Here is a 19,354-nt window from a genome sequence, read left to right as displayed (position 1 = left end):
GTCTACTGATTGGGCATTTGCCAAACGTGAAGCTAAGATATCAAGCAGTCTAGCTTCGAGTTCAGTCATAGTTGAGGAGTTGATGCATCGCCGTAGTGATAAATAAGGTTGTTGTTCCACTAAACAGGGCAACAAAACTATAAACCTAATAAGTGAGTGATCAGAGACCACCGAAGCAAGAGGCACAATGTCAATATTCATGACAGCAATATCACATGCGAGAACCAAATCCAGGGTATTTCCATTAATGTGCGTTGAGTTTTGAATGCATTGCTGAAATCCAAATGCATCCACAATTTCCATAAATGATTTGCAGAGGGGATCAGAAGGCTTATTTATATGAATGTTAAAGTCACCAATAATCAGAATGTTATCTACACTAGTTGACAAGTTAGAGATGAACACACCAAATTCATCTAAGAATTCAGAGTATGGGTCAGGGGGCCTATAAACAGTGACAAAATAACACGACTGATTTCCATTCTTCTGACCTTGGCAATACGTAGCATCGTGGGCAGAGCAGAGAATCAGATGCTCAAATGAGTTATATTTGTGACCCCCCAACAGCTAATAAGGTAAACCTAGATTTAGAAATAAGAGCAACACCCCCGCCTTGCTTCATATCATGAGGGACGTGCCTAAATGTGTATGCCGGTGGGCAGGCCTCATTTAAGGGAGTGACAACTGTAGGTTTAAGCCAGGTTTCACATATCCCAATCATATCTAAGTGATGATCCATAATTAGATCATTAATCAACAGTGATTTTGAGGACAGTGATCTTATGTTAATGAGACCCAAACTAAGGACCTCAGTGAGGTTGACAGTTGGACTGTTCGGATTTAGAGGTGGTTCCAGAGTAGGGTATATAAAGTGCCTGGAAGTAGGTTTAGGTTTGAGACATTCCATATGGATTGTCAGTAGCAGACACAAAATATTTAATATTACTGGAACAGACAGCGGGACATCCTCAATTTCAATGTCATCCAATATAGTAATGGATATTAAGTTTGCAAAACATATCCCTTTGTGATTTTTATGGACATGTCTATGGAAGCAGACCACAGTCTCAACTTGATGAATTTCCCTTCCTGGCAGATAAACTGCACTATCACCATAGTGGGTTTTCTGCACTAAATTCCCTGATAAGCTAATGGATTCCACATCCACATTTGTCATAAGCCTTGCAGGGTCTCTAATCCCCTGCTCCGTGGCTTGCTGTAAAATCCTAATGTTACCCTCCCTGTAGAGCTCTATCTGTGTTTGCAGACAAGATGGTGGCACCTTCCCCAGTAGGGTGGAGGCCGTCCGGCATCAGCAAGTCACAGCAGCCCCAAAAGAAAGGCCAGTTATGAATAAAAATAATCCCTTGCTGTCTACTAAACTGTGCCAGCCTCCTATTTAACAATGTCAGCCTGCTAAACGGCTCATCATTACCGTGGGAAGGGAGGGGACCAGAGACTATTAATCACTGCCGACACATCTTTCCAGCAAGGTCACAAGTCCTCTCTATGTCCATTTTTGTGACCTCTGAGTGCTTCATCCTGACATCATTGACGCTGATATGAATAACTATGTGACTGTATCTCGTGTCATGTACCTTAGTCTGTCTACCCTTCTGCAGCGTCAGCACCCTGAGGTGGGAGGCAATGTCAGGAGCTCTTGCCCCAGGAATACATTTAACGTCAGCCGACATCTGTAACCTAACTTTGTTTGTGATAGAATCCCCTATCACTAAATCCCAGAGTTTCGTCCTGGCAATCAGAGTGGAAGTCACCAGTGGGCTCAAAAATACTTCTAATTTGACTTATAAATTGTGAAATGTTTGCTCAACTATGGACTATTATGACCATGGTTGTACAAAATGCAGGGGATTTGAGGGCTTCAAAGGTTCTTATTTAAAAACAAGATCATTTGAGCAGTGTCTGTTCGTCTTCTCTCCAGTTGTGAACAAGACTCACACGGAAACATATGAAGATGGATTTTGTCCATCTTATAAAAAGTTGGATAAACTGCTGCCTCCATCCTCCCTAACTCCCTTCACAACTTCACTGCAGAAAATGGTCCATGGACCCTCTTCTCCCCCAGCCATTTTAAGCATTTTTCATTATTTGCCTCTTACATGCCGGTAGATGAGCGTACTGAAATATTTTGGAATCACGGACATGGAGAGGAGAAGACTCAAACATAGTTTCTCTGTGCGCGTGCAGAGTCTCACTCCAGCCGAAATCCCAAAGTTGGCAACCCTGCAAGTGTGAAGCAGCTGGGATGAGGATCAGCACCTCTAAATCTGAGGCCATGGTGCTGAGCAGGAAACTGATGGATTGCTTACTCCAGGTAGGGAATGCGATCTTGCCCCAAGTGAAGGAGTTCAAATACCTTGGGGTCTTGTTCACAAATGAGGGGACAATGGAGTGTGAGATTGGCCAGAGAATTGGCACAGCAGGGGCAGTATTGCATTCGCTTTACCGTACTGTTGTGACAAAAAGGGAGCTGAGCCAAAAGGCGAAGCTCTCGATCTACTGGTCAATCTTCATGCCTACTCTCGCCTGTGGTCATGAGGGTTGGGTCATGCCCAAAAGAACTACATTGTGTTGGCAAGTGGCTGAAATTGGTTTCTTCAGGAGGGTAGCTGGTGTCTCCCTTAGAGATAGGGTGAAAAGCTTGGTCATCTGTGGGGAGCTCGGAGTAGAGCCACTGCTCCTTCTCATTGAAAAGAGCCATCTGAGGTGGTTCAGGCATCTGGTGAGGATGCCTCCTGGGTGCCTCTCTAGGGAGGTGTTCCAGGCACGTCCATCTGGGAGGAGACCCTGGTGAAGACCCAGGACTAGGGGGAGAGATTACGCTGGCCTGGGAACACCTCGGTATCCACCAGGTAGAGCTGCTTAATGTGGCCCAAGAAAGGGAAGTTTGGGGTTTCCTGCTGGAGCTGTTGCCCCCGAGACCTGATACCAGATAAGTGGCTGAAGATGAGTGAGTGAGTGATTAATGATACACATGTGGTTGCTATTAAACAATAATATCAAAACTATATAACCTTTCTATGAGTCACATGACCTTTTAACCTGGGGTGACCGTGAAAGGTCAAACCCTTCTGAAGCGCCTCAGGGTGACTTATGTTGTGATTTGGTGCGATATAAATATATTTACTTGAATTGAGACTCAAGTTTATAACTATTTAATGCAAAACAGTTCATGGAAGGTCAAACTGACCCTTTTGAAAACACAATCTTCTCGGCGTGAGTGGGAAAAAAAAAGGTGCATAAAGTGGGGCGGTCGTGTTGAAGGTCTGGCTCGCCTGCACTCAGACATATGGTCGTGTGCTCACAGTGTGACGTAACAGTGGCAGAATCTGTTTTCTGTTGCAGAGAGATTATACCAGACAGTGCTGCTGATGAAGCCGTACGCCTGGAAGGCATCCATCAAGGCTGCTCCTCCGCAAGCCGCCCCTGTCACAAAATCAATGGGCGTCCGTGAAGCCTGCTCCCTCACTTTGATGTTTTAAGCTAATTAAACTGTCGCATGCTTCAGATTACACTTGTCCAAAGTCTTTGTAATGTTCATTCAGTGGTCATGATTGCTCCATTTTTGCTGAACGAGCCACATAAACCATTTGAAGCCACTGGCGAGGTGTTGTTATTTTTGTTTGACACATGTTGGAGGTCTGTAATTTGGGAAGGATTCACATCTGTTCTGAACAGCAGCAGTTGTACAGCAGATATTTCAAAATAGTTTGAAGCTGATTGGTTGTGGTTTTCCGTGAGTATGAGAAACAACCCCACGAGAGATCTTTCGAAGCAGCATGAAATGGAAGCTTCACAGTTCGTGATGATCTCTTTGGTCGGCGGTGGCGGATTGGTGCGTTGTGATGGGCGTATCGATACGCGGCATTTGAACTGTTACTTGGGGGCGTATCCCATATCACACATAAAGCACCGCTATCGATTGATGCGCTTCCTGCTGAGGCCAGTGCCTGATGGATAGGGGAGGCAAGCGGGGGGGGGAATAACCACTGAATGGGAAGCTTCACATCTGGTGAGAGAGATGGTCAGTCAGAGCTGGTTAAAAAAAACAACAACAAAAAGTAATGTCATAAAGTAAAAGGAGAAAGAATAAAAAAGGATAATAGCCACAATTTAAACTCTACAAAATTCCACTTAGCTCCGACTCAAACTGGCAGTAAATCTTCTGTATCGATTCTACATTTACACGCCATTAACGAGGACGCTTAATGTTAAAAAGGGCATCAAAGTGCAGCAGCAGTTGAGGGTTGAAGTGCAGAGCTGAAACACCTAAAAAGGATTCTAATTGGAGATGGAGATTTGAGTATTTTTAAATCATTTGAAGGCATCTGTGCAGGATGCACTGATTGGTTTGAAACAATTAACACATCTGGAGAAATATCAGTTACATGTTCTTTTCACATTTCAGAGTAGTCCATGTAAATACACAGTACTGCATTTTTAACATATTTCTTAACTTGTCCTAAAACCAGCTGGCTCTAAAAGTGATTTATTTAGTTGTTCTATAAAAGGCAGGGATGTGATTTATATATATATATATATATATATATATATATATATATATATATAAAAATGCAATGCTAAAATACCCTTGGCCATATGAGCCTTTTGTTCTTTATAATTTGCAGTTGTTTAATTAATTACTAAGATCCTATTATCTTACGTACAATTTGTACATGTTCAATAAAACCCCTCTATCAATCAAAAACAATATTTACATTTTAACGGCGTCTGCAGGAGGCCTTGCGTGTGCACATATATGAGCGTTTGACAAGAGCAGAAGTTATGCAAATCAAGGAATATTTGTAGATCACCCTTTGTGCATTTACAGGTATTAATGAGACAAATTACACTGAAAAAAGTGAAACATCTGTGCACTTCATTCAAAGTACTTATTTACATTGGTCTAATGGAAAATTGTGGTTTCCAGTTCAAATCTGCTGCAATCACTTTACCAAATCATAAATATACAATGTAAAAAAAAAAAATTAGCTGTAACAAATTTCATCATTTTTTTTAAAGTTGATCCAAAGTATTTTTTTTCATTGTAGATCCATAGAAGTTTTGTGTTAGTGTGGACACTAACGTCCACAAATTATCTTGTTATTCATTTCAGAGGTGTTATCAGGTTCCAAAAATGGCATTTTCAGTTTTAGAAGTGTTTATTTCTTTGTAGCATGTACATAATATATGAGAAAGGTGTTATTTCTAGCCAAAAACAAAGTGAAGTTAGCAGCAGGCGAAACCTAGAAGTGACGTCACCACACTAAGGTCAACTAAATGTTTTGTAAATCCTTCCAGAGGTGTTATCAGATTACAAAAATAGTGATTTCAGTTTTAGAAGTGTTTATTTCTCATAGCCTTTACTTAATATATGAGAGAGGTGTCATCTGGAGGCAAAAACGAAGTGAAGCTAGCACCTAGCGACACTAGGAAGTGATGTCACCATGCTCGCGCGCTAGCCATGCTCGCATGCTAATGTCCACGAGCTTGTTGTGTGGGCCGCTGAAGAGGAGGTACTGCTGGCCCACCACCACCAGAGGGCGCCCTGCCTGGAGTGCGGGCTCCAGGCACCAGAGGGCGCTGCCGCCTCACAGGAGCAGCCGGGATGACAGCTGTCACTTATCACCGACGACAGCTGTCATCAATCACCAGATCTACAGAGGTATATCAGCAAGACGGCATCTCCACCTGATTGCCGAGATATCGCTCTACTAAGGAGGTAATATTCTCAGCTGACTGTGTTTGTTGACAGGAATATCTGTTACTTGTGTGAGTTGGACAGTATTCATTCTGTTCCTTTTTTCGACGAGAGGTGGAGGTGGTTTCCCACCATACGTGTTGCTGGGTGCACACGCACCCACTTCTAACTGTGTTTGCTCCTCGCCAGCAGTACCAGATCCGACACGCGAAGGCAGTGGCCACCTGGGAGTTCTGGACTTGGCGGCTCCAGTATTCCCGGGGTTCGGTGGCGGAGGAAATCGTGTGGTTCCGGTTCGACTTCGGACTGATGTCTCCTATCTTCGGGCCTGCCCACATGACATCTTGTATTTGACTTCATTCACTATTGTAATCTGTTGTTGTGCATTTTCACAACAGTAAAGTGTTGTATTTGGCTTTATCCATTGTCCGTTCATTTGCGCCCCCTGTTGTGGGTCCGTGCTCCTACACTTTCCCAACAGGATATCTCGGCCAACGTCATGGATCCCGAGGGGCGTCAACCGGCTGTTGAACGGCCAATGGAAGAACAGGGCGCACAGGCGTCCGCAGGAGGAATGATCGGTGAGTTGCAGCGAATCCTCACCGCTTTCACGGCTCGGATGGATTCAATGACCGAGCAGAACGTCCTCCTTAACCGCAGGGTGGAGGCTCTCGCCGCGCAGGTGGAAGCGCGCCCTCAGGGCGATGCTGCGGCTCTCCCTCCTGCCGACCCTGTGCGAAACAATGACATTCCACAGGTCGTTCAACGACCCCTCCCACCATCCCCGGAAGCATACATAAGCCCGCCAGAGCCGTACGACGGTTGTGTGGAGACATGCGCTGATTTCCTTATGCAGTGTTCGCTCGTCTTCGCACAACGTCCCGTTATGTACGCGACTGATGCTAGTAAAGTAGCTTATGTCATAAATTTGCTTCGTGGTGAGGCACGCGCTTGGGCTACTGCGCTCTGGGAGCAGAATTCACGGCTCCTTCAGGTGTATGATGGGTTTGTGAGGGAGTTCAGAACAGTGTTCGATCACCCAAATAGAGGTGAGACCGCTTCAGCCGTGTGCAGCTGCCTATGCAGTCGACTTCCGCATCGCGGCTGCAAGGTCCGGCTGGAATAGCACTGCCCTCCGCGCCGCCTTTGTAAACGGACAGTCACTGGTTCTAAAGGAGCACTTGGTGGCTAAGGACGAACCGCGGGATTTAGATGGGCTTATCGATCTCGTCATACGTTTAGACAATCGGTTAGAAGAACGCCGTCGGGAACGAGACGAAGGGCGTGACCGGGCACGCGTCGTCCCTCTCCCTTCCGGTTCCGACCGCGTTCCGCCCTCCCCACGCTCCACGGCCCCTGCGCTCCGTGTGGTGACAGCTCCCCCTGCTGACGAAGCTATGGACACGAGCAGGGCCACATTTAGGGCACCAGATAGACAGAGGAGGCTGGCCCGCGGAGCGTGTTTTGTTTGTGGCTCGATAGAGCATCAGGTAAGAGACTGTCCCGAGCGGTTAAACGCCAACACCCGCCCCTGGAAACTGGGCTAGGGGTGGGCCGAGACATTCACGTGGGACACACCCACATTGCCACACGACTCCCAGTTACAATCCTTTATGAGGATTTAACCCTGAAGGTCCCAGCACTGGTGGACACGGGCTCTGAAGGGAATCTGTTAGACAGCAGATGGGCCAGGGAGATAGGGCTCCCTCTGGTGGCTCTTACCTCGCCTGTGCAGGTACGGGCACTAGATGGCTCCCTCCTCCCTCCAATCACACACAGGACACCACCAGTAACTCTGGTGGTGTCAGGAAATCACCGGGAGGAGATTGAGTTTTTTGTAACTCCAACTACCTCCCGTGTGATTTTAGGGTTCCCTTGGATGTTAAAACACAATCCCCGGATCGATTGGCCGTCCGGGGTAGTGGTTCAGTGGAGCGAAACCTGCCATTGGGTATGTTTAGGTTCCTCGGTACCTCCCGGTTCCCAGGCTAAGGAGGAGGTCAGAGTCCCACCCAATCTAGGGACGGTGCCGGTGGAGTACCACGACCTTGTGGATGTGTTCAGCAAGGATCTGGCGCTCACCCTTCCCCCCCACCGTCCGTACGATTGTGCCATTGACTTGGTTCCAGGCGGTGAGTTCCCGTCCAGCAGGCTGTACAACCTCTCACGGCCTGAGCGCGAATCAATGGAGACCTACATCCGGGACTCTTTAGCCGCCGGGTTGATCCGGAATTCCACCTCCCCGATGGGTGCAGGTTTCTTTTTTGTGGGTAAAAAAGATGGCGGACTTCGTCCATGCATTGATTACAGGGGACTGAACGAAATCACGGTTCGCAATCGATACCCGTTGCCCCTGTTGGATTCGGTGTTCACGCCCCTGCATGGAGCCCGAATATTCACCAAACTAGATCTCAGAAATGCGTATCACCTGATTCGGATCCGGAAGGGAGACGAGTGGAAGACGGCATTTAACACCCCCTTAGGTCACTTTGAGTACCTGGTCATGCCGTTCGGTCTTACTAACGCCCCCGCGACGTTCCAAGCTTTGGTTAATGATGTCTTGCGGGATTTCCTGCACCGATTCGTCTTCGTGTATCTAGACGATATACTCATCTTTTCTCCGGATCCTGAGACCCATGTCCGACATGTACGTCAGGTCCTGCAGCGGTTGTTGGAGAACCGGCTGTTTGTGAAGGGCGAGAAGTGTGAGTTCCACCGCACATCTTTGTCCTTCCTGGGGTTTATCATCTCCTCCAACTCCGTCGCTCCTGATCCGGCCAAGGTTGCGGCGGTGAGAGACTGGCCCCAACCCACAAGCTGTAGGAAGCTGCAACAGTTCCTCGGCTTTGCTAATTTCTACAGGAGGTTCATTAAGGGCTACAGTCAGGTAGTTAGCCCCCTGACAGCCCTGACCTCACCAAAAGTCCCCTTCACCTGGTCGGATCGTTGCGATGCCGCGTTCAAGGAGTTGAAATGGCGCTTCTCGTCTGCACCCGTTCTGGTGCAGCTTGATCCTAGCCGCCAGTTAGTGGTTGAAGTGGACGCCTCGGACTCAGGGATAGGAGCTGTGCTGTCCCAGAGCGGGAAGACCGATAAGGTCCTTCACCCGTGTGCCTATTTTTCCCGCAGGTTGACTCCGGCCGAACGGAACTATGACGTCGGCAATCGAGAACTCCTTGCGGTGAAAGAGGCTCTAGAAGAGTGGAGACATCTGTTGGAGGGAACGTCCGTGCCATTCGCGGTTTTCACTGACCACCGGAACCTGGAGTATATCAGGACCGCCAAGCGGCTGAATCCCAGGCAAGCCCGCTGGTCACTGTTCTTCGGCCGTTTTGACTTCCGGATCACCTACCGTCCCGGGACCAAAAACCAGAGATCGGATGCTTTGTCCCGGGTACATGAAGACGAAGTCAAAACGGAGTTGTCGGATCCACCGGAACCCATCATCCCGGAGTCCACTATTGTGGCCACCCTCACCTGGGACGTAGAGAGAACCGTCCGGGAGGCCCTGGCACGAAGCCCGGACCCTGGAACTGGACCGAAGAATAGACTTTACGTCCCACCAGAAGCTAGGGCTGCAGTCCTGGACTTCTGTCACGGCTGTAAGCTCTCCTGTCATCCAGGGGTGCGCAGAACCGTGGCAGTTGTCCGGCAGCGCTTCTGGTGGGCGTCCCTAGAGGCCGACGTCCGGGAGTATATCCAGGCCTGTACCACCTGCGCCAGGGGCAGGCCGACCATCGCAAGGCTTCGGGATTGTTACAGCCGCTGCCCGTGCCTCATCGCCCCTGGTCCCACATCGGCCTGGATTTTGTCACGGGCCTCCCGCCGTCCCAGGGCAACACCACCATTCTCACGATAGTGGACCGATTCTCCAAGGCGGCCCACTTCGTGGCCCTCCCGAAGCTCCCAACAGCCCAGGAGACAGCGGACCTCCTGGTCCACCACGTCGTCCGGCTGCATGGGATTCCAACAGACATTGTCTCCGATCGCGGTCCCCAGTTCTCCTCGCACGTCTGGAGGAGCTTCTGCCGGGAACTGGGGGCCACGGTCAGTCTCTCATCCGGGTATCATCCCCAAACCAACGGGCAAGCAGAACGGGCCAATCAAGAGATGGAGCAGACCCTGCGTTGCATGACAGCCGCGCACCCGGCGGCCTGGAGTACCCATCTGGCCTGGATCGAGTATGCCCACAACAGCCAAGTGTCGTCCGCCACCGGCCTCTCCCCTTTTGAGGTGTGTCTGGGGTATCAGCCCCCGTTGTTCCCGGTGGTTGAGGGAGAGGTCGGTGTGCCCTCGGTCCAGGCCCACCTGCGGAAGTGCCGTTGGGTGTGGCGTGCCGCCCGTTCTGCTTTGCTGAGGGCCCGGATGAGGACAAAGGCCCATGCAGACCGGCGGCGGACCCCGGCTCCTACGTATCGTCCTGGCAGGAAGTGTGGTTGTCAACCAAGGACATTCCACTGCAAGTGGCCTCCCCAATATTACAGGAACGGTACATAGGACCATTTAAGATTCTCAAGGTCATCAGTCCCGCCGCAGTGAGGCTTCAGCTTCCGGCCTCACTGCGGATCCATCCCGTGTTCCACGTGTCAAGGATTAAACCGCATCACACCTCACCCCTCTGCACTCCGGGTCCGACACCACCTCCTGCCCGGATCATCGATGGCGAGCCGGCTTGGACAGTGCGCTGGCTTTTGGATGTCCGACGGATGGGCCGGGGCTTCCAGTATTTGGTGGACTGGGAGGGGTACGGCCCCGAAGAACGCTTCTGGGTGAAGAGGAGCTTCATCCTGGACCCGGCCCTCCTGGCTGACTTCTACCGCCGCCACCCGGACAAGCCCGGTCGGGCGCCAGGAGGCGCCCGTTGAGGGGGGGGTCCTGTTGTGTGGGCCGCTGAAGAGGAGGTACTGCTGGCCCACCACCACCAGAGGGCGCCCTGCCTGGAGTGCGGGCTCCAGGCACCAGAGGGCGCTGCCGCCTCACAGGAGCAGCCGGGATGACAGCTGTCACTTATCACCGACGACAGCTGTCATCAATCACCAGATCTACAGAGGTATATCAGCAAGACGGCATCTCCACCTGATTGCCGAGATATCGCTCTACTAAGGAGGTAATATTCTCAGCTGACTGTGTTTGTTGACAGGAATATCTGTTACTTGTGTGAGTTGGACAGTATTCATTCTGTTCCTTTTTTCAACGAGAGGTGGAGGTGGTTTCCCACCATACGTGTTGCTGGGTGCACACGCACCCACTTCTAACTGTGTTTGCTCCTCGCCAGCAGTACCAGATCCGACACGCGAAGGCAGTGGCCACCTGGGAGTTCGGGACTTGGCGGCTCCAGTATTCCCGGGGTTCGGTGGCGGAGGAAATCGTGTGGTTCCGGTTCGACTTCGGACTGATGTCTCCTATCTTCGGGCCTGCCCACATGACATCTTGTATTTGACTTCATTCACTATTGTAATCTGTTGTTGTTGTTGTGCATTTTCACAACAGTAAAGTGTTGTATTTGGCTTTATCCATTGTCCGTTCATTTGCGCCCCCTGTTGTGGGTCCGTGCTCCTACACTCTCCCAACAGAGCTCATGCCATAAAATTAGGTACGGAATGTGACATTTTAACATCTTAAAAGACCTCTTAAAATATGTCAAGGTTAGCCATCTTTGAACTTGTCCAAGGTCTGTGTCCTAAGAATGTTCCCTGTGAATTTGAAGACTGTGGCAGTAACAGAACTGGACTTATGCTGTACACACAGACAGACAGATGGATGGATGCCAGGTCTTTGCAATACCCGATGGCCATATGTTGGCCTCGAGTAAAAACGCTGTGAAATTTAAAAACAACAATATTTTACACATATCGAACACTGTCCTGTTTAAAAAAAAAGTTCTGCAGTATTGCTGGTGAATTATACTTTTTATGTTCAGGTGTTTGTTTTTAATGTGATTAATAGTATAATACAATGTATAAACCTCAGGCAGAATGTTGTACATTCTCACTCCAGTGATTGAATATTTCAAGAAATATTATTGCAATGACTCTGATAGAGGACCCCAGCACAGAGAACCACAGCGTAGGTGAGCAAAAGATGGTTTTATTGTTCCAGTAGTGGTTAATAGGATCAGAGCACCAACAAACAGTTCAGTACTCTTTGGTACAGTACACAGTAGGGTTGTCACAATACCAAATATTTAATCATCAATACCAGTACCAGTGAAATTACATGATTCTCAATACCTAATTCAATATCACGGTATTAGTAATGATAATAATAAATTTAATAAATCTAGAGATCAAATAAGTGTCGTTTATATAAGGCCTATTACAAAAAAAAAAAAAAAAATGTTTCCTGTAATGTAAAAAATAAAAATAGGGTGGGGTAGGTAAGGTAGGTTGGGTTTTGTTTTTTTTTGTCTGTCTGTGTTTTACTTTTTGTGGTGGGGTGGAGAGGGGTCTGATAATTGGTGCGAAAGCCACCTGCACTGAGTCTCAGATTTTATTTAATTTGGTTTTGGAATATGTCCAGTGTGTATGAACATCATTTGTAGCAATTGGTATTAAACTTATAATCGACAAATTCAATTTGTGGTAGCTTCCCTCACTAGCTGTGGGTTTCCTCTGGGCACTCCAGTTTGCTTATTTAAGGTCTGCTCTTTTCTCTCGCCTTGACCAAGGCAGTGTCTCTACATCTGGAGTTGGCCCCTAGGTGCCGGCTGTGAGATTTGGGCACTAACTATTGACCTAAGGTGATGAGTGGATGTCTTTGGTATTAGGTTTCTTCAGAGGATCCTTGGGTATTGCTGGGATGACTTTGTATCAAATAAGGGGTTACTAAGGGAGACTAGGATGAGGATTATCACTTGCATTGTGAAGGAGCATCTGTTTCAACATTTTGTTTATGTGGCCCATTTTCCTGTGCGTGATCTCGCAGGCAGATCCCTGAGTGTTGATGACCCCAGTAGGTGGAGTAGGCCAAGGGGATTCCCATGTTTCACCTGGCTGTGACAGATGGATGGTCATTATAGAAATGTGAGAATGGATGGGTTGTCTGCCTGGGTGTTTGCTATCTAGGACTCAAGGTGGTTACATGGTGTAGTGGATGTAGTGAAGCGCAGCATCAGTGCATGCTCGAAGACTTTTCTTGACTTGACTGCTCCTAGTAGTTGGATTGTGTCTAACTGTAATTAGAAATGCAGAGGGCAAATTCTGTTAAGGTCCTTCTTCTTCTTACTCTCTTACTGAAAACTGCTTACTAAGTTAACTAACTTAATGAGACCGTGAACATCAGTTGTTCAGGTAATGGTGGCCTATGTTGCCAAGTCTCAGAATAATAGCAACAACCACAGTAGGGTTAAGAAAAATAACACTTTACACATGTTAACTTGTAGTGACACTCACCCTGAATTATTTGAAGAGATCTAGATTCCTGTATTTTAAGTGCTTTGTAAATTTTGAGGTGCTGCCTCCTTTCCTCTAAATTGTTGACCGTTGATATATTTGCTTTAGGGAATCAATTTTTTTGCCCTTGAACATCCACATTGAACTCAGAGTAGTTCTACTTGTCACCATTTTCCATGTGTGGTATTTTTCCATTAACCTTCATTTGGCGTTGAGCTGCAAACTAGAATATGTGTCTGCATAAATGGTCACCCCATCAGAAGAACCTACTTCTCAACACCTGCGGTACCTATGCTACTACACAAAATGAATACATCACATTTTTAAATTTTGGTATTGATTTGGTACTGTAGTATCAGTTCTTGTGACTTCCCCAGTACACAGTTCTCTTGGTCATTTCCACAGGCAGAAGTCAGGAAAACAGGAGATCAGCCCAATGTGTGACAGGGTTCCAAGAGGTACCGGCACAAGTAATCCAAAAATACATGCAGAGGTTTAGCGCACAGTTTGCAAACATAACAGTTGACCAAAACCAGGAACAGGAGGCAAAAATCAGCAAAAACGGGAGGCAGTGTGAGACACAAACAAAAAGACAAACGTGAGGAAATAATACGAGAGAGTAGGCATCAAGAAAGGCAATCAGGTGATGAGGGAACGCTCTAACATCGTTTTAAAAATGTCAGGAAACAATTAATTAAGACTTTTAGAGTGCAGAGACCCGTGAACCCGAAAGACCAGAAACAAGAAGCTAAGCTACATGGACTGAACGCTGAAGAGATGTCGAGAAAATACAAAATACAATTTCAATTTATTTCATTTATGTAGCACCAAATCACAACAACGTTGCCTCAAGGCGCTTCACACAAATAAGGTCCAACCTTACCAACCCCTAGAGCAAGCACACAGGTGACAGTGGTAAGGAAAAACTCCCTCTGATGATTTAAGGAAGAAACCTCAAGCAGACCAGATTCAAAGGGGTGGGCCGTGCTACTGACACAATTGACAATACGAATATACAGGAAATTTTGGGAGTCCATGCTGGTGCACAGGATGGGAGGCCTGCAGAAGAAGACGCCCATTCCCATCTCTGGATGGAGTTTTTTTTTTTTTTTTTACATGGCACCCTCGAGGCAGACGTGTTTGCTCACTCCACATCTGGATGCTGGGTTTTCTGCTTTTTTCTCTTTTTTTCTTGTGTGTTTTCTCTGGCTTTTAAGTGTTGTGCACTGCAGACTTACACCAGGCAGGCACTCTTGGACATTGCTTTGCACAACACTGTTTTTTTCTGGATATATTCTGCCAGAACTGCAACTCATTGTTCGGCCCCACAGTCACCGCCGGCTTCCCCAGTAAGACCTCAAAACACCGGCCTTGAGTGAGTACGCTGACCCAAGAAGAACGTCAAGGAGGCGGCACCATAAGCAAGGCAAGAGAGGCGGGCTCCACGCTAGACTAAAGGCTCGCCCAAGCAGACCGCCACTCCCCAGCCTCTTGCTAGCTAACGTGCGGTCTCTGGAGAGCAAACTGGATGAGCTACGAGCTAGGATAACATCACAGAGGGAGACCAGAGAGTGCTGCGCTCTTATTTTCTCCAAAACCTGGCTCTTGGAAAGCGTTCCAGATTCCGCTGTTCACTTGGAGACCCACTCATTGTACCGGGGGGACCAGACTGCTGCCTCCAGTAAGACGACAGGGGGAGGTGTGTGTGTGTTTATGTCAACAATGCGTGGTATAGAGATGTATGGACTGTATACATGCACTGCTCATCAGATCTGGAGCTTTTACTGCTGCGATGCCGTCCCTTTTATCTACCAAGGGAATTCACGTGTGTTTTTGGCTGCTGTTTACCTCCATCCACGCTCTAACTACACCGAGGCTCTCAGCATGCATCATGACGTCATCAGCGCGCTGGAGATGGCTCATCCTGACACTGTTTTTATCATGGCTTGTGACTTCAACCAGTGCAAGGTACGGTCTGTACTCCCTAAATACTTTCAGCATGTGGACATTCCCACCAGGGGGGAAAAACACCTTGGACCATGTTTACAGCAACATATGTGGTGCACTCCGGGCCGCCCCCTGCCCCCTCTTTGGAGACTCAGATCACATCTCTTTGTTTCTGTACCCGGCCTACAAACAAGAACTCAAGCAGTCGAACCCTGTCACCAGACAGGTTAAACTATGGACACCAGAGGCTGAGAGCACTCTACAGGACTGCTTTGCAGCAGTTGACTGGGATGTTTTTAGAACTTCAGCCACCTGAGAGGACTCCTCTGTCAGCATAGAAGACTATGCTGAGTATCTGACTGGGTATATCAGCCCGACCGATATGGATTTTTTGAGACTGATGCCGATAACGATATTTGGATGAAAAAAATGCAGATAATCGATAAATCGGCTGATTTGCCGATAGCCGATAAATCAGCCGATATTATTATTTTTTTTAATGAATAAAATGTTCTTTTTTGGACCCTTAACAAAAAGGTATGAGCTAAAAGCTGAAGCTTTGTCCTCATACTGATGAACTTTATAACAGAGAAGAATTTTCAAGTTCAAAAAATGCAAAAATGCAATTGGAGCAGTTAGGGGGCTATTCAAATGGGCCAGCTAGTAAGATATCACTCCTGAAAATGATCTTTGCCATATCACGTGAGGTAAATCTGCCCTACGATTGGATTTTGGAAAACCATGTGACGGAGAACCAATTCCGATTGGACACTCATATTGTGCACGTCATCACACATCTTCTATGAGGAGTACCAAGATGGCCAACTGTGGATCAAAAGTCCACGGAGTTAACTTTCAGCAAAAAACGTAAGTTTCTATCTACGTTACAATGTCTGGATCACATCACAGGCTTCAGGACCAGCTCCAGACCCATCACCATCATCACCATCATCACTGTCACCGGGCCAGACAGTGTACTAGGATGCGCCCTCAGAGTATCTGCTAACGAGCTGGCTGATGTTCTCACCTCCATCTTCAACCTTTCCCTCAGGCAATGCATTGTCCCAAGATGCTGCAAGACCACCACCATTGTCCCCCTCCCCAAGAAGAACCCCCCATGCTGTCTGAATGACTTCCGGCCAGTAGCACTCACTTCAATCATTATGAAGTGCTTTGAGAGAGTGATACTGTCTCACATTCATAACAGCATCCCGGACACCACCGTCCCACTGCAGTACACCTACAGGCGCAACCGGTCTATGTCCAGCGCCATCGCTGCCGCCCTTCACATCTCCCTCTCCCATCTGGAAAATAAAGACTCCTACATTAGGATGCTCTTTATCGACTACAGCTCTGCCTTCAACACGGTCATCCCCCATAAACTCACCCGCAAACTGTTAGCCCTCGGACTTCACCGTTCCCTCTGTGACTGGCTTTTCAACTTCCTGACTGGCAGGCCACAGTCTGTCAGGATCGGGAGAAGGATGTCAGCCACCATCACCACCAACATGGGGACCCCTCAGGGCTGTGTCCTCAGCCCATCCTCTACACCCTGTTCACCCACGACTGCGTCGCTTCCCACCCCAACAACACCATCATCAAGTTTGCCAACGACACTGCCGTGATAGGATGCATCACTGGCAGAGACAAGGCAGCCTACAGGAGGGAGATAAACAGTCTAGTGACGTGGTGTGGAGACAACAACCTCACCCTCAACACAGACAAGACCAAGGAGATGATAGTGGACATGAGGAAGGAGAGGAGGCCTCACCAGCCGCTGTTCATCTGAGGTCTTGAGGTGGAGAGGGTGAGGAACTTCAAGTACCTGGGGGTCCACATGAGCGATGACCTCACCTGGACATTCAACACCACACAGGTGGTGAAGAAGGCTCAGCAGCGGCTGTATTTCATGAGGAGGCTAAGGAAATTTGGGTTGGCACCCAAAATCCTCAGCAACGTCTACAGCTGTATCATTGAGTCAGTCCTGACCACCTGCATCACTGTGTGGTACAGCAGCTCTACTGTGTGGGACCGCAAACATCTGCAGAGAGTGGTAAAGACTGCGTCTAAGATCACCAGGACCCCTCAACCCTCTCTGCAGTGCATCTACCACCGCAGAGTCCACAGGAGAGCTGTCTCCATCATCAAAGACCCCACTCACCCCCAACATGAACTATTCACACTCCTCCCCTCAGGCTACAGTTTCAGGACTGTGAGATGCAGAACCACCAGGTTCAAGAACTCCTTCTTTCCCACAGCCATTAGACTGTTAAACAGCTGAACACCCCCCACCCCCACTCCCCCTTAAGGATGCTGGTATATTTAAATATACCAGCAAGTATAACTTAATTATATTTTTTAAAAAATCTAAAATGTAGTGCTTTAGCATCGTTTGATCCTTCAAGATTAGCTAGATCCAGATACAATTATTAGTACCACCTCAGCTGAAGAGGTCTTGTTTTTGCTTTTTCTGGTGGCCAAATTCAGGCATGATAAAGTTAACTTTCATCAAACTTAATGGAAAAAACTTGGATCTAAAATGAAAAAGTCTTGAGGACATTTTAGGCACGATATCCTGAAATATATTCTGTAGAGGTCCTGCGGCTGTTGGTGCAGATCTCCAGATTCCATAGCTTGAAGTGGATGAAAGTCTATGACTCACGCTGGATGGGACTCCAGTCTAAGTTGTGTTTCTAACCTCGGCTAAGGGAAGGTTCCTGACCTAGCCATTTACCGCTACTTACAGCTAGATGGACTGAACTAATGCAGATGAAGAGTCTTGTCCAAGGATAGTAGAGAAGCTTGTATCTTCGACTGGACTGGGTTGCTTGACGCGAGGACATTTCGCTTCAAATTGCAGAAGCTTCCTCAGCTAAAATTCTTGCTCTGGTAGTCTGACATCTGTCAACCCTTGTCGAGAAGAACAGACAAGGGTCAGACAGAAGTCAGACTACCAGACTACCAGCAAGGATCTGCCCTTGAGGACTTCTTGTTTCTCCAGAGCCCCATTATCCGTCTTGTGTTCAGGGTTGCTGTTGGATATTCATGGTTACCATAGCAGCCACAGGGCACACAAGGACCCCATCATATTTCACCCCAACAGCAATCCCCTACTTGATCCTTTACCCAGGTGTCATGACATGGATGGGGCGGATGGATTTACTGGTGATACAGTGTATGCTTACAAAGTCACAGACCTATATGATTGTGAATTAACTTATTTAAATGTGACACATGCAAGTTGAATTGCATAATTTGCCAACCCAGTTTTCAACTGATGATGCATTTCATTTCATGATGGCACTGTAGATCCTAGACTATGATTATTTAATAAGACAAGCTTTTATAAGCCTTACTTACAAGTTAATTCAATTCAAAGTGCTTTACAAGTGCTAACAAGGAAAGTAAAGGTTAAATTAAATATGAATAATATATGACAATTATTTATGAATGTTAATGTCTTCAATGTGTGTTTTATAATCCAAAAAGTTGTGTGTGTGAGTGAGTGTGTTCCATTGCACAGTGGTATATGTAGAAACTTCCAAGCTACAAGTAAAATTTAGGCACAAAATGTCTTATTTTAGGCCTTTGACAAAATATTATGTCGCGATAGCTGAATCTGAACTCCAGCTTGCTCTCTCTGACACGCCCACTGGGCCAGTCTGTGTTCTTTGACACACCCACATGGTCTGTGGGAAAGACTGTCCTTGTGTCCGAATACCTAGTATGGACGTAACACTTGTTAATACATACTGTCAGACCTTTACTGTACTGTACTATGTACTAAATAAGTGAGCGAGTAGTAAGACACAATTCAGACATACTACATCAACGTTGCCTGTCCTTTGACCCAGGTGTTAACAGATGATAGTGGGTCTGGGCAATATTGACCAAAAATCATTTTCTTAATTGTAAATCATTTGATGGTAAATTTCATATCCTCCAATGTAAAAATCTGGCTTTTAAATTCTTAAAAAATAAAAACAAAACAAGCCAGGAAAATCATTGTTTGTGAGCAATTACATTGACTACTTTAAGGGATTTTATTTTCTCTCTTATTTCACATAATTCAGTGTTGTTGTTGTTGTTGGCATTGCTTTTTATATGATTTCTGTGTAAATAGTTAATTTTACCATTTTGGTGTCGTCCCCTGGAATGCGTCTTCCTGAGTCAATTGATCTGTATACTTGTGTTTAACAAAGTATTTAAAAAGCCAGCAAGATAATCTGCTTCCCTCCACAGCTTCTTTCTTTCAGCTTCTCCCTTTTTCACTTGGTGACCCCCAACCCAGGTT

General features: G+C 47.1%; 1 protein-coding gene across 1 annotated transcript in view; it reads left to right on the top strand.

Annotated features, from left to right (window-relative positions):
- LOC117517238 (striated muscle preferentially expressed protein kinase-like) overlaps window positions 1–19,354 on the top strand; it is a 142,136-nt gene that overhangs the window by 19,354 nt on the left and 103,428 nt on the right. The gene's annotated exons all lie outside the window — the stretch shown is intronic.

Source organism: Thalassophryne amazonica, chromosome 1, assembly GCF_902500255.1.
Source record: "Thalassophryne amazonica chromosome 1, fThaAma1.1, whole genome shotgun sequence".
In the NCBI taxonomy this organism is placed as follows: domain Eukaryota; kingdom Metazoa; phylum Chordata; class Actinopteri; order Batrachoidiformes; family Batrachoididae; genus Thalassophryne; species Thalassophryne amazonica.
Note: the sequence above shows the minus strand (reverse complement) of the source record. Positions and strands in the feature narration are given on the sequence as shown.